Source organism: Olea europaea, unplaced genomic scaffold (genome assembly GCF_002742605.1).
Source record: "Olea europaea var. sylvestris unplaced genomic scaffold, O_europaea_v1 scaffold1726, whole genome shotgun sequence".
Taxonomy (NCBI): Eukaryota; Viridiplantae; Streptophyta; class Magnoliopsida; order Lamiales; family Oleaceae; genus Olea; species Olea europaea.
Genome location: NW_019234961.1, coordinates 176,251 through 191,985, shown reverse-complemented (window position 1 = coordinate 191,985; position 15,735 = coordinate 176,251). Strand labels below are relative to the sequence as shown.

Genomic DNA, 15,735 nt, shown 5'->3' with positions numbered 1-15,735 from the left:
AAATGTTAGTAGAAGTAAATTTTCTTATAAGTTTTAAAATAGTCCTTTTTAGTATAAAAGTTTTAAAAAATAAGTTATTTATTTTCATTGTAATGTTAACCTCTGTTCAGGAAATATTTTTGGCAACTTTTTTGAAAGAATAATGTGTGGAAAATAATTAGTAGTTTTAAATGTGTGATTGAAATTAAAATTTGATTTTGACTTTGACTTTGACTTTGATTGAGCAATAGAAGTAACTTCCTAAAACAATAATTCAACTTTAAACTGGCTAGTTGCATCAAAAAGTTTACTCGTGTAAACTGCAAGTAACAATTACAATAAATAATTTTTCTATTTTAAAAAAAAATGAAAGAATATAAGTCACTTGTCTCACATATGTAAGTAATATTTTATTTAGTAAAAGATCAATAGAATTTCATGAGAGTTTATCAAACCTGTAGAATAAACAATAAAACAAAGAAGATTGTATAAATTTGTACATAATGAATTTATGAATATATATTTGATTTTTATCGTCATGATTTTGTTTCACTTTCGTAGGACTTATGAAATAATTATTTCTGTGGATCACAGAGGATTTCTTGGATCTACTTGTCAAGAAATTCTTGGAGTGGATACTTATTTCTATGGAGGGCAGAGAATTTCTTGCAGTGGACCTCTTTTATTCATTTAAGTCTAAGTATAGGCCCCCTCCGCCACCCCTCAACACCACACGTACGAGATTTCGATTATAACCTTACGATTGAATTTGTAAACTTTCAATCAAAATCAATGTCCATTCGAATTTCTTTGAATTAGAGGATAAAATTTAATAAAAAAAGTCTAAGCCACCTAGTTTAGTAGCACCACGACTTTTCTTCCCCATCATGCCACACAATATTACTTGTTTCTTTTTTAGTATCCTCTTTTTCTTTGTCTATCTTTAATGAAAAGACGGGACGTTACGCTGTATGGCTTTGCTTGATCATCTAGTCAGTCAACGAGACGTATGTAATTTGAAGTGGCTATAAATGAAAGTTGCAATTATGCAGATAGGAGTAGACATCAGCAAGCCAACCTCACCTGTGCCGTTGTTTCTGGGCAAATGCACAGAAAATATAGAAATCCGCTGTCTGTGGGGTTTCTAGCAGTAAATTTTCAGTCATCTCAAGTGTGGGAACGAATGTTCAGATTTCGGCGGAGACTGTCCAGACTTCTTCCTCGTATCATACAAGTAATTCAATTCAATGATTCTCTCTCTCCCTCATTTTTTTTAAAATTATTATTATTATTATTCAACACTATCAACGTAGGTCCCCTGCCTAGTCCCAGTGGGAGTTAGGAGTTTACCGACCACGTTCTAAAAATACGAAAATGTAAACATGGGAAGTCACGTAGCCTTACATCCAGAATTTACACCGAAAGAGGAGAGGTACGAAAGCAATTAAAAGAGGGACAGTCCCTCTCTTACAAAGAATGTAAGGTATAAACTTTCACAAAATTTAGCTCCCGTTTGATCCCCATTAAATTAAATTTCATTTTTTTTATTTTTAATCACACTTTCTTCTATAAAATAATATTACATGTAAATCGAAAACTTTTTTTTTTCTTTTTCAACTACTTATTCTCCAAAATAATCTTGCAGATGGAAGGCTAAATGGGGGCTTAGTCAAAATATCGATGCCGCACATACGGCAGATGGAAGTGGTCCGTTTGAATAATCTTGCAGGTTCCCCCTCTAACTTCAATTGGTTGAAGGAGCATTTGTCTACCAGATTCAGCCCCTCATTGGCTACAAAGTCAATTTATTAGTGAATAACAAGAGTATTTACTTTTTATAACACGTTTTCGGCACGAAAACTTAATTCTTAAAAAATTGGTGAATATAGTAATTTTTTTAAAGTATAATATCATTTATCACGTGTACTGAAATTAATATGATAACATGTTAATTTCTTTTTATTTAATATGCACTATAATTGTATGTCTTGCCTGCACAATCATACACATGAGTTTGTGTACTTATGAATAGTCTAGAATTTTTAACAATTGGGAAATTCTTGTGCACGTTTGAAATTTTTCCTTATACATGTTTGATAATTGATTTTTATATGTAAAATTATATCCAATCTATTTGATAATAAATTTTTATATATAAATTCATATTTTATATGTTTGGTAATTAATTTTTATATCATATCCTATTTGTATGATAATTAATATTTTGAACCTAATTAAATAACTTTAGATATTTATTTTGATCATGTATCTCATTGTTGTTCCCGAAAAAACACAACTTTGTAAATAATACATGGCTCCTGAATAGCTTATATTTCTAAATAATAATTCATTGTTGCTCTTAAAGTAACACAATATTGTAATTGATATTTCAGAAGAATATTACTATCTAATAAAGAGCATGAATTATAATTTTCAATATTTCAGAAGAATATTGACATATTGCTATTAAAGAAACAATAATAAAATACAACATGCTTCCGAAATAACACATGTTTCAAAGAATAAATTATTTGAATTAGTTATTCAAATGGCATACATTACAAAACTTGAGTTTGTTGCATTTGATATATCTGGCAAAAATTATCTACCATGGACCCTCGATGCTGATATTCATTTCGTCTCAAAAGATCTGGAAGAGGCAATAAAAGAATGAAATAAAGAACCCATGAATGATTTTGTAAAAACACTTATCTTCATTGTTCATCATCATCATAATGGATTGAAAATCAAATACCTCAGCGTGAAAAATCCATAAGTTCGTTGAAAAACTTGACTAAAAGACTTGATTACCAGAGGTTTATAGTGCTCCCCAAAGCTCGCTATGAGTGGATGCACATTCGCTTGTAAGACTCTAAAATTGTTGATGTCAAAGATTACTGGGTGTGTTTTTTAGCCAACTTTAAGAAAAAGTATGCTTTTTTATGTGTTTTTTAGCCAACTTAAAGAAAAAGTGTACTTTTTAATAATAATAATAATAATGGTTACAAGTAAATTTTATTTATTTATTTTTTTTGGTGGGAAAAATCGTCCTCTCTGGCTTGTCCTTTGGAGGGGATCGTCCTCTTTTGTTTATAAAGGAGATTAAGTCATATATTCTTAGAATTATGTCTTGTCAATCTAATCAATCATAGTGCTGAACTTGATTTGTGTGCCGCCAATCTTTTTCCTTCATTGGTTGATGAGGACGGTTCCAATCAAATCACGATAACGCCTCTTTAATTGGAAAATCGTGACCATCTTCGAGATAAGTAGTTACGGTAGTTAATTGGTGGGGTTTGGACGGTGCTGAAGTCACTTCTTCTAAGTGTATCTGACTAATTGGGCGATTTGACAAGGTGTAAGGAATTTGAAATCGTTATGTCTGTTGAAATTACGGCGGCTATGAGATCGAGCTAATCTCGAAAATCCGAACTAATATGTAAACAGATAGGCGTGAAGTACATTTTAAGTGAGATCAGATATTAGTGTTCAACAAAAACTATTAAAGAGTACAATTCTAAACTGTTCAAAATATATTCAAAATCGAACTTGTATAGGAAAAACACTGACGAAGATATATTGGAGAAAGCTTTTCCACCTTTCGTGTCTCGAATATGCTTCTGCAACAGTAATATTGTGAGCATGGTTTCAAAAAATATGCAAAACTCATATTTTGTCCGCTTATAGCTAAACAAAATAAGAAACTACTAATGAAGAATCATGAGTTATGTGCAAATGGTATTACACTGCCTAAAGCAAATGTAATATCAAGATAAAGACTTAACTTGAACGTCGACACAAATTTAGATGTGAATGTAGAATAAACTATCGATGAAATAATCAACAAAACTTTCAATAATAGGGCAACAATTTCAAAATGTACAAGCCACGAAAGTAGTATATTCAAAAAGGAGCACGAAGAAAATTGTTTTAAATGTGAAATGAAAGGGCATTGTGCTCGTACTTGTTGTAAGGCAAAATATCTTGGGGATCTCTACAAAAAATCGATCTAGGAAAGAGAAAAAGTAGAGACAAACATTGTTGATTATGATAGCTAAAATTTTAATTTGATTATGGACTTACCCATAACCTATATAAATAAATAAAAAATCAATAAAATAATTTTTACATGAAAATTCTCGAGTAATTTTTTATAGAACATGAAATAAAGAATATCTTCATGAAACAATTATTTGATACAATAAATAATTATCGCTTAGTCAAATATATAAAGTTAATTTTCCTAATAGTCACTTAGGTTCAAGCAAAATTTACAATTACTAAAGCACTGTTGTCTCATTTAGTCAATGAAGTTAAATAGTGTTACGTAATTGGTCATTTCATTAGCTTGATTAACATCATATCATTATCTAGCATGTAGCTTTTAAACTTTCGCTTGAGCTAAAGTCTATTAAAGCAATCTATTCCTTCCAAATGAACTCCTATTTTAGCTCTACCGAAATCATTTTTACGTTAATGTTTAGTAGTTGAAAAATAAGATTAGGGTTAAAGGGAGCGGTTTTGAACTTTTGATTGTAAAAGTGGAATTTTTCTACTAAGAATTGCCTTTTATTTGGAAGATTTGTAATTTCATGACATTGACATAATGATCGTTAGTCTATGTCAAGGTTTAACACAGCGACATCAGATTTAGTGTGGATGACACAAAAGGAGTAACCAATTTTATTTACTACATATATAACAAAATTAAATACATTAATGACTAATTACAAATTTAACTAGAACCTCATCCACTTTTTGTGAAAAATCATATATAGTGGAGTCTGAAAATAAATGCACTTTCGTGACCTATCGCTTACAAACCTTTTTACTGAACTCCAATTTTATAACAAAGATTATGAAAAATATTTCTGTCAAAAAATATTGGAACAATTTTTTTCCCTTACCTACTTAATTCAATGCAAATTTGGTATATATATATAAAAGCTTATTTTTCTTAATCATGTATTTAATTGTCCTACTAATTTGTTGTCTTTTATAAACAAAATTGTATTTGTTTGATGAATGTCATCTTTATGATAGTCGGTCATATGCTTTCTAGTTATCTATATGTTGATTTAAGGAAGCAAACTACTGATTCTTATTTTTTATTATATTTTTATTTTTTCAGATTACTATCCAGGGTCATGCCACATAATCATATTATTAGCCAAATCAGCCTCTCTATTAGTTTAAGTGAACTTAATCGATTCTAGTGACTAACAGGGGTAAAGAATATAAGATTTAGTGACTAAACATTGACGTTTAAAATTTCAAGAGCCTTTCGGAAGAATACCTCTAAGTACAGAGATGAACTAAAATTTTAAATTTATTATTTGCAACTCTATCTGATAAGAAAATGTATTATGCTTCACTTCAAAACTATCAATACTTGTTACTTATGTTCCTAGAATGTAATTAATATCCAAGATCTTTGATGCCCACGTTGCAGGCAGGCGCGGAGCCAGCACCCGGCCAGGGGGCGTGGCCGCGCTTTCTGGCTCCGCCGAAATCTACAGAGCTTCCAAGCTGTGTCACCAGTGTGGTCGCCGACGGTCGCCTGGAGAAGAAGATGGAAACCCTCAAACCTGTTTGATTTTTTTTTTTTTTTGTTGGTTTGGGATTTTTTACAAAATGTTGGGCCTTTTATTATTTAGCCCAAAAGTAAAATTAATTTATCCAAAGTCCAAACCCATTACCCTGACCCATATTAATACCCATTTCATTTGCCCTTTCTTTCAGATTCCAGAATTGTGACTTCGTTGGTTGCCAGTTGGGAGGGACCTTCTTCTTCACTTACATTTTCTGGTTCAGAAAAATCTAGTGCCAATCACTGTAGTCTGCAGACCGGAACTCGAACTCGAAGGCTCGCCTGCTCCTGCTGTCGCCTGCTGTCGAGACTGTCGACTCCGACTGGTAAGTGTGGTAACTCTTTTTTTTTTCCGGCTTTCCCTCTTTATTTATTTTTTGTTCTTTTTTTGATTTTATTCTATTTTGATTTGGCTATTTTGATTTTGTTGAATTTTGTTACTGTACTCAAGTTGAATTGATTTTTTAGGATTTTTTAGGAGAATATTTATTTTTTAGGATTTTGTTGGATTTTGGTTTTGTTCTATTTTTTTTTCCAGCTTTCCCAATTTCCCTCAACTGCCTACTGCCTAATGCCATTGATTGAAATATTGAATTGTGAATTTTTAGGAGAATATTTATTTTTGTAGATTTGAACTGAAATTTAGAACCGGACCTAGCAAATGAGAGCTCAATAGCCCCCTAGCTTGCTTAAATTAGCTTGACTTCAATTAACGCATTCGGTATCAATAAAGTTTTTCAAGTATTCAGTTATTCTCAACTCTACTCATGTGCATCCCTGTGAAGAGACTATATTTCCCCATGCTAAAAGCCAAGTGAATGTCCCATGGCTCCATTAGCATTTCAGGATAATTGAGGACCAAATAAAATCAATTGTCTGAATCTTCAAGCAGCGAAGGCTCTAAGAAAATTAAAACTGATATATTTGAAAAATAAAACACCCTATACTATACATAAAAAATGATGATATATTCTTCAGGCCCAGAATCATAACGTTCGATTTCAATTTTTCTATAGTGATTGAATACAAAAGAATCAAAATTTATGGTTCAATTTCAATTCTTGAAATATTAGATCAAACCACCCATAGTTGTGAATAGCGTTGGAAGTTGGAACTTGGAACATTACAAAAACCACCGAAAACATGATGTTCTTCAGTTCTTGTGTCCATTAATCTGATTCTTTGTTAGTTTTAAAACCCGTGTGTACTTGATTATTTTTTTGAATCAATTGTAATTGAAAAATGAATTGGGACATTTGCAGATTATGGAACGATTTTTTCAACCAAAATGAAAGTCCATACCCAATTCTTCTACTTCTAGTTGTGCATCTAGTCCCGCCACTGATTCTAGTCGAGCACAAGAGTTAGTGAATAACACAAAGAAGTCCCGGGCTCAATTTAATGTGAATGATCTTGTATCTGATCCAGGGATATGCCCCCCTATCGAGTCGTATGATCCTAATATCAGAGATGATGTTAGAATGACATATTTGGAGAAGGGTTCTTGTCAACCATATGGACATGATTTTCCAAGAAGATCGATGGGGAATGATAATAGATGTTTTCGAAAAGAATGGTTCTCCTAATTTCATTGGTTGGAATACAGTATAGAAAAGGATGCGGCGTATTGTTTGCATTGCTACTTGTTCAAACCCGATAGAGGGGGTGGCCATATTTTTACTGAGACTGGCTTTAGGGATTGGAAGCACAAAAAGACATTGAAAGATCATGTCGGTCTCTTTGATAGTGCTCATAATCAAACTTTTGTAAAGTGTACCAACTTGATAAATCAAAAGCAAAGTAGCTCCTATGTTATGTCTAGCCAAAGTAGTAGTCAACAAAAAAGTTATAGGAACAGGTTGAATGCGGTGCTAGATTGTACTAGATTCTTCTTGATGCAAGGATTGTCATTTCGTGGTCATGATGAATCAAAAGAGTCTCTTAATAGAGGAAATCTAATTGAGTTACTAAACTGGTATGCAGCTCGTTGTAAAGAAATTAAAGAAGTATTATTTAGTAATGCTCCTGGAAATGACCAAATGACTTCACCAACCATCCAAAAGGATTTGATTAATTGTTGTGCCGTAGAGACGACAAGTGCTATTATCAATGAGATAGGTGATTCTTTGTTTTCAATTTTGGTTGATGAGGCTCGTGATAATTCTATGAAAGAACAAATGGCAGTTGTTTTGAGGTTTGTTGATAAAAGTGGGCAAGTGAAGGAGTGCTTTTTGGGTATATCCCATGTTACTAATACTTGTGCCCAATCAATGAAGGATGTCATTGATGCAATGTTTTCTACACATGGGTTGAGCATGTCTAACCTGAGAGGTCAAGGCTATGATGGAGCAAGTAATATGTTAGGTGAGTTCAATGGGTTGAAAGCTTTAATTTTAAGAGAGAACCCACATGCTATGTATGTTCATTGCTTTGCTCACCAGTTTCAGTTGGCAATTGCATCTGTCGCACGTAGGAATTGTATGCTTGGTGATTTGCTTGACGTACTTGCTATTATTGTGAATTTGGTACGTGCATCATGTAAGCGTGTAGATGCTCTTCGAATAAGTTATCAAGCTAATATTTTGGAGAAACTTAATATTGGGGAACTTACTATGGAAGTGGTCAGTTTCAAGAAATGAGTTTGGCACGCCCAGGTGATACTAGATGGGGCTCACATCTACTGTCAATTACTCATTTCATTAATATGTTTAATACTATCATAGATGTTCTTGAAAATATATTAGAAGATGGCATACATTCAGATAAAAAATCTTCGGCCGTAAGACAGATGAACGCTATGCAAGATTTTGAGTTTGTGTTCAGTCCCTACTTTATGTTTGAAATTCTTGCAATTACAGACGACCTTTCACAAGCCTTACAGAAAAAGGATCAGGATATTCAGAATGCAATGAGGTTATTGAATTTGTGTAAGTGTGCATTGCAGAACCTGAGAGAGAATGGTTGGGATACTTTGTTAAGTAGGGTGATTGAGTTTTGTGTTGATAGACATATTTTAGTGCCCAATATGGAGGATATTGTAGTAGTGAAAGGTCGACCTAGGCGTGTAGCTCAGCAGGTGACTTATTTTCATCGCTTTTATGTTGATTTGTGTTGTCATGCGATAGACTCAATAATGCAAGAGTTGAATGATCGTTTTCCAAAAACAACTACTGAGCTCTTTACTTGCATTTCATGTTTAAGTTCAAGAGATTCATTTGTAGCTTTTGATAATAATAAATTGCTACATTTTGCTCAGTTCTATCTTTGGATTTCAATAGTGAAGAACTTTTATTACTTAGACCTCAGTTTGATAAGTTTCTTTTGCTTGTAAGAATGGTCGAAGCTTTCTTTAATCTCAATAACATATCTTGTGTAGCTCAGAAGTTGGTTGAAACTGAAAGTTCTTGTTATTTTCCATTGGTTTACAGGCTGCTCACCTTGGCATTGATATTTCCTATGGCAACTACAAGTGTTGAAAGGGTATTTTCTGCTATGAATCTAATCAAGAGTGATTTGCACAACAAATGGGAGATGTCTGGTTGAATGACAATTTAGCGGTTTACGTGGAGAAGGCTATTATTAAAAAATTTGAGAATGAGGCAATATTGCAATGTTTTCAAATTATGAGATCCCATAGAATATAGTTGTCTAAGTTTACAGTTACAGAGTAATTGAGTAAAGTTGTATCATATTTTTTTACTATTTTGGGTTGTATTGAAATATATTTTCATATGTATACGATTTTAATGTTTCAATTCATTTACATATATATTGAATAACTTTTAATATTATATAACTAATTTTATTAAACGATCGGACTATTACGATCGTCGACGATCAATGATCAAGCAGTCCTAGTCCGATCGTCGACGGTCAACAGTCAACGATCAACCCGCTCTAGCTGGACTTCGATCCTGGATTCGCTGTTGGTTGCAGGGCGCAAACGGAGCACGAACCAAGGCATCGGTTGAGCCCTGAGAGGGTAGTTTCAACACCCTAGCCCTAGGTGATTATATAGGATGATATTTGATTCTAAATATGATACATAATTACTGATAACTTTGAACTTCAAATGGATGTTCTGCACAAAATATCTAGGAACGAAACCTTTGATGTTAAGATAGGCAAGTGAAAGAGGTAAGCAAGATTCAATTACAATGCAAATCAATAGCTTCTACATCATAATGTGTTTTTATGTAATTACATGAGAGATATTTTTCCCCCATATATTGATGCATTGCAATGCAAAACAAGGAATTTAAGTTAAAACCTTAAGAATACAATTTTTTAAATTCACCCAATTGTGAAAAAATAAACTCACAAAATTTATTAATGTAAGATGATGAAATCAATGAAATAACCCTTTATTTATAAGAGTTTACATTGAAATCTAGTTTGAAGCAAACTAAAATAGAAAAAGAATTCAAAATAAACTAAATGACAATAATACGCTAAAACTTTAAAAACAGTTTTCGAGTACTAGAGTAATTTGGATGGCCAAAATTCATCGTATATCACAGTGCTAGTTCTATTCATCTCGTCGTTCTCTTTCTAGAATGGTGTTATGGGTCCAAATCAAAGTTCAAATACTCTCTCCGTACTATTACAATTTTTCCATTTCGATTCAATTCTTCTGCAATTCATTTAACAATATGTTCTACATCATATACACATATATATGTGATTATTTGCCCATACATTGGAATATTTGAAAGGTGATTATATGATGTTATCAATATGTGTGTTCATGTAGAAATATTATTGCTCATCATATGTAACGAATGAGATATATTCCTACATTTATATGCATGGGAATACACCACGAAAATATGAAAAACGTTACAACTGATTCTAAATTATTTATTTAGATTTTAAAAATAATAAAATATACTTCACAGTGTTCATTCCCAATAATCTTCGCATTTTATTTTAAAAGTAAAATACTATATATGTCAACTTATATATAATACTGTTTTCTTATCAACTAGGGTCAAAGTATATATTAAATAATAACGTCATGAAAAGTATATATTACTTGCAGAGTATCTATACTATGGATTTTAAAGTTAAGTACTTAAGATAAAGATTTTAGAGTCAAATATTTACTCTCCATGGTCATACGATATTGTCAAATAAGCCCCTGTTTCTCACCCATTATTTGAAAAATTAAAGAGCTTTGAATAGTATTTTATTAATAACGTGTGATTAAAAAAATATTTATTAGTTTGTAAAATATTTTATTATATGAATTTGTGGTAGTAAATAATACTGTAACAAACAATTTAAAATTTTAATGGATGACAAACAGTGAATAATTTGAAAGTCATTTTCAGAATGACAGTGGAGCTTATTTATATAAAATTATTTAGTTGTTTCAAAAATTAGGTAGTGAAATTAATTAAATACATAAATATTTAAATAAAATTTAAGCTGTCACACAAATCCTTTCGGCATAATTAGAAATTTCGGAGTGTTAATAATTCTCAACCGAATATTTAAACATGAATGAAAGAAGAATAATTGAGGAAGAAGCTAAATTAAGATGTGAAAAAACTCCCGTAGCAGAAACTAATTAGAAAACTGAAACATTTTTAAGAATATATATATACACACACACATTAATTTACATATAATGTTACCTGACCCATAGGCAATTATGTGGATTGTTGCGAAATAATCTCGCAAGTGAATAGTATCATATACAAGTACACAGAGCTACTGATATTCACTTGTTAAATGTAATTAAAACTAGTTTTAATTTGGAACACCCGATTAATGATTGAGTTTGGCTTCTGATTATTTTAACATAAACAATTATGAGACGCACTCGGATCCTAAATACATAATTGGTAACCAACTTTTATCCTCAATTGCCCAATTAATAACCAATTCGTTTGTTATGTTAAGAGTCGATATTTCCTATATGTTAGTTTTGCCTCTATAGATTAATCCAATTTTTACTTGCGACTCAACTAGCTCTCTAAGAATGACGGAAATAAATAATATGCAAGACAAAATTAGAATGTCATAAAAGAATGCACTAAGTGTAATCCTTACTCTACAAGACCTAGTATTATTTGTTATTTGAGCTATAAACGTGAATTGCCTCTCGGAATAATCATGAACTCCAAAATCGACCAAATAGTATAATGACAATCAATTCATTAGCAACAGTCAACAATCACAAGACATCAACTAAAATGAGCAATTTATTAAATTAAAGAGTCAACAAGGTTTCATCATAATTCTATCCGCAAAAGGTAGGGCTGAATATGATTGAACTATAAAAATATTAAAAAAAAAGGATGAAATCATTAGTCGGGTGGTTTGATAAAAGAAATAATACAACCTTCAAAGCAGATTGGAGCACCCACCCACTTATTAGACTTGGCAGAAAAAGGTCGTTGTTTGAAACTAGAAGCTCGTTTTATCCTTTGTCGTCCATTTTCTCAATAAAAAATTGTAAAATAACGAATATATCCACATATTTAAATTTAAAATAAATAAATAATTATTTAATTAATTACAATCATAGTTTCAAATTTTTCAAAAAAAATAAAAATGAGTTCCTCTGCCATCACCTCACCCTCTTTCTCATCTTTCTCTCTCTCCCATCCTTTCCTCGTAATCTCCTAGCTAATAATGTTGATGGTTGTCTCTCGATCTACGATGCCGATCCCTTCATCCACCTCAAAACTCTTAAAGTCCACAAGAAATGAGTCAATTCATGTCATAGAACATGGAAGAGTCTGACCCCAAAAGCTAGCCATTGAGGTTGTAGAGTCAGAGCTTATATAAACCATACAAAGAAAGTTCATACTTCCGATGTAGGATTCAGGTACCCGTATACCCTAATGGGAACCATGACAAACCACCACACTTCCAACTCGGCGTCCACGTGGAGCAAGTGTCCATACACCCTAAGTGGTAATCGAGACCAGTAGACATGATGCCTGCTATGATACCATTGTTATAGAACTTGGAAGTGCCATACTCGTGTGAATTACCTAAATGGTCATTGAACTTTGAAAAAAGTTTTCACTAGGTCACCGAACTTTAAAAATTACCAAATTCATCATTGGACTTTGCAAAAGGTTTCCACGGGGTCAGTGAACCTTAAAAATCACCTAATTCATTACTAAACTTTGCAAAAAGTTTTCATGGGGCCATTGAACTTTGCAAAAGATTTTTTAGAGGTCACTAAATTTTTAAACTTTGCAAAAGGTTTCCACGAGATCACTGAACTTTAGTGACCTCTGGGAAAACTTTTGCAAAGTTCAGTAATGAATTTGGTAATTTTTAAAGTTTAGTGGTCCTGTGGAAACCTTTTGTAAAGTTCAGTGATAAATTTGATGATTTTTAAAGTTCAGTGATCCCGTGAAAATCTTTTACAAAGTTCAATGACCATTTGGGTAACTCACTCGCCATACTCCAAAAGCTAACCATTGAGGTTGGAAAACTCAAGTTTATATAAACCACAAAAAGAAACACACATACTTTCAATGTGAGATTCAGGTGTCAATACACCCCCCAATGTGAACCATGACAATTCACTCTTTCATCCACCCATCTGGCTAGATAGTGTCGATAGGTCACAATTGAGTGCTTGGCCATAGTCAGTTTGGTTAGAGGCAAGCACAACTTTTACTACAGGTTAAGTAAAGAGTTGTCAATTGTACGAATTGATAAATTATGGGAAAACTCTTCATTATAGCTGATGAGAAATTTAGTGTCCACAAGGCTGAGGATGCAAGATTAATTTTTTGAGCTAGAAGAAAGGGAAAACGTTCTCTGCGCTACCACTAGCACCATATGGTTTCCACCTAGATCGATTTGTGTTTGATTTCTCTTCGGCTCCTATAGCCGTCAATGTGCGTTCCATTGTCAGATGCCATCTTTTTATTGTTCTAGCTTAATTTATAGGCCTAAAGAACAAGGATCATATTTTTGTTGTGGTGGTGGCAGTAACGACGGTGGTGGTGATTGGAGAGAAAGAAGGAAGAGGATGTGATTTTTTTCTTAGTTTAGATTTTTTAATTATTTATTCGGGGCTCATTTGTACATTTTTGAAAAATTTGAGACTATAGTTGAATTACATTTTATTTTTTTATCTTTTAGTTTTATTTAAGTACGAAAGTATATTTGTCATTTTACAACTTTTTATTGAAAAAAATGGACGGCATGGTAGTAAAACAAACTTCAAGTTCAAACAAGGACATTTTCCGCCAATTTCAATAAGTAGGGGGGGGGGGGTTTGTACACCATGTCTAATAGGTGGAAATTTTTGCACCAATCAACCTCAACCTTTAATTATAAATCTCTTCAAGGTATATTGGAATTACATTTTCTTTACCTTTGAGAAAACCTGGGAGATGACGAGAAGCTCATTATATCTCTTTAAGCTTTTACAAGATATGGTGCGTTTTATTGACTTAGATTAGATCTTTTTATAGTCTTATATAAACCTTGACAATCGTGCCTTCAAAGTACCAAAATTGTCCTCATTTTTAAATGAAAAACCAAGATTTCCAATTGACTAAGAACAGTCCGAATTGCCAGCCCTACATACAACCTAGATGTGACACTCATACCAAATAGAGACCTGCTAGAAAAACAAGGAGGGACAAGTGCCCCCAGGAAAAATAGGGCCTACGTGGCCTTGTTTGAGAAGAATTATTCTACCAAATAACTCCAGTTATGATCGTGAAGCACAAGCTCGGGACCATGGGCCCGAAGTTCGTAAAATGTTGCACATTCACTCCCTGAAATATAGTTCTTTGCCAATTTGTTCCTTCAACTTTTGGTTTATTCAAATTTGATCATTCAAGTTCTAAAAATGTTCAAATTGAGCCACATGGTTCTTATTTCATCTACTTTGGTCATTAATCTATCCAAATGTTAAATTCGATCCCCAATACTTGTAAATTTACCCAATCAACTCTCCAAAGCTTCCAATCAATTCCCTTGCTTCCTGGTAGCAATGCAACTCCACCATTTTTTTTTTTATCTAGTTAAACTCCAAACCTCTTCTTTTTAATTTTGGTTAATTCATCTCTAGATCATATCATGATTTTTACCTAAGAGAAAAAATAGATACACTGAAACATGTAGTATTGTATCCAAATTAATCACTTTTAAGTTGTGAAAGTTTAAATTTACTAAATAGTTTAGACCCAAATATGAAGTTAAACTAAGTAAAAGGAACAAATCACTTACTAATTTTTTTCTAGATAATTATGGTAATTAATTAATTTAATTCCTATATTTAAACAATCACAAACATTCAGATCAAAAGCAACAAAAAGTAAATAACACCATATATGATTATGGAGAAAAATTCCTAACTGGATAAAAAACCTTTGGGCAAACTTCCCAATAAAATTCACTATAAAAGTTAACTTACCATTAGTCTAGGCACTGATAAACATTGGTTTACTCTGACCACCTAACTTATAAATCACTAAAGAACTCATTCGGTTGTGCATACTCACACTTCTTAGAACTCATAACTACTTTTCTCTCCGTATGGATCACTAAGAACTTTGTCCTTGAGCTTTGAAACTCCAAGCTCCTCTTCCTAAAATTCCAGAGTTCTAAAGGCTAATTGAAGAATGTAGGATTTTGTTTTTGTGTTTGATCAAGGATCTTTCTATGGTTTGATCTGTAAGCTAAAGCAAGAGATATTGGAGTATGAATATGGCTTTCAAATGATACTCTCTTGACTTATAAAAAGTCTCTGCCAATGATGGATCAATATATGAATATTTTGATCTTGTGTTGAATTTAAGAATCCATGTGTGTTTGGATCTCCAATTATATGATCTTTAATGTAATATAATGATTCAACATACCTTGGAATGTTCATGGGGCTTTGTATTTATAATGGGTTTGGTATAAAAAGGAAGTCAAAATCTGCATTAAAATGGAATCAAGTATCTTTCCGGACGTCACCGTCACTTGAGTGCTAGGCTCGCGCCGGCTAGCGAGGGTACCGAGTCAGTTTCTTGCTTTACTTTTTGATGTCTGAATCTAGATCTTCTTCTTGTATTTCTTTGATTTCTTTTTGGATTCCATCAATCTATATTATTTTTACTATAACTAAGATTCAATAAATCTTACTTTGACTTTGATTTTAACTCAATAAACTCCTAAATACTATTCAACTA

General features: G+C 32.4%; 1 long non-coding RNA gene across 1 annotated transcript; it reads left to right on the top strand.

The window, feature by feature from the left end:
- The first annotated feature begins 937 nt into the window (after nt 1-937).
- LOC111377809 lies at nt 938-2,046 on the top strand. Its single transcript, XR_002699780.1, has 3 exons — nt 938-1,213; nt 1,293-1,462; nt 1,625-2,046. It is a non-coding gene; the product is annotated as an uncharacterized LOC111377809 (long non-coding RNA).
- Nucleotides 2,047-15,735: the final 13,689 nt, after the last annotated feature.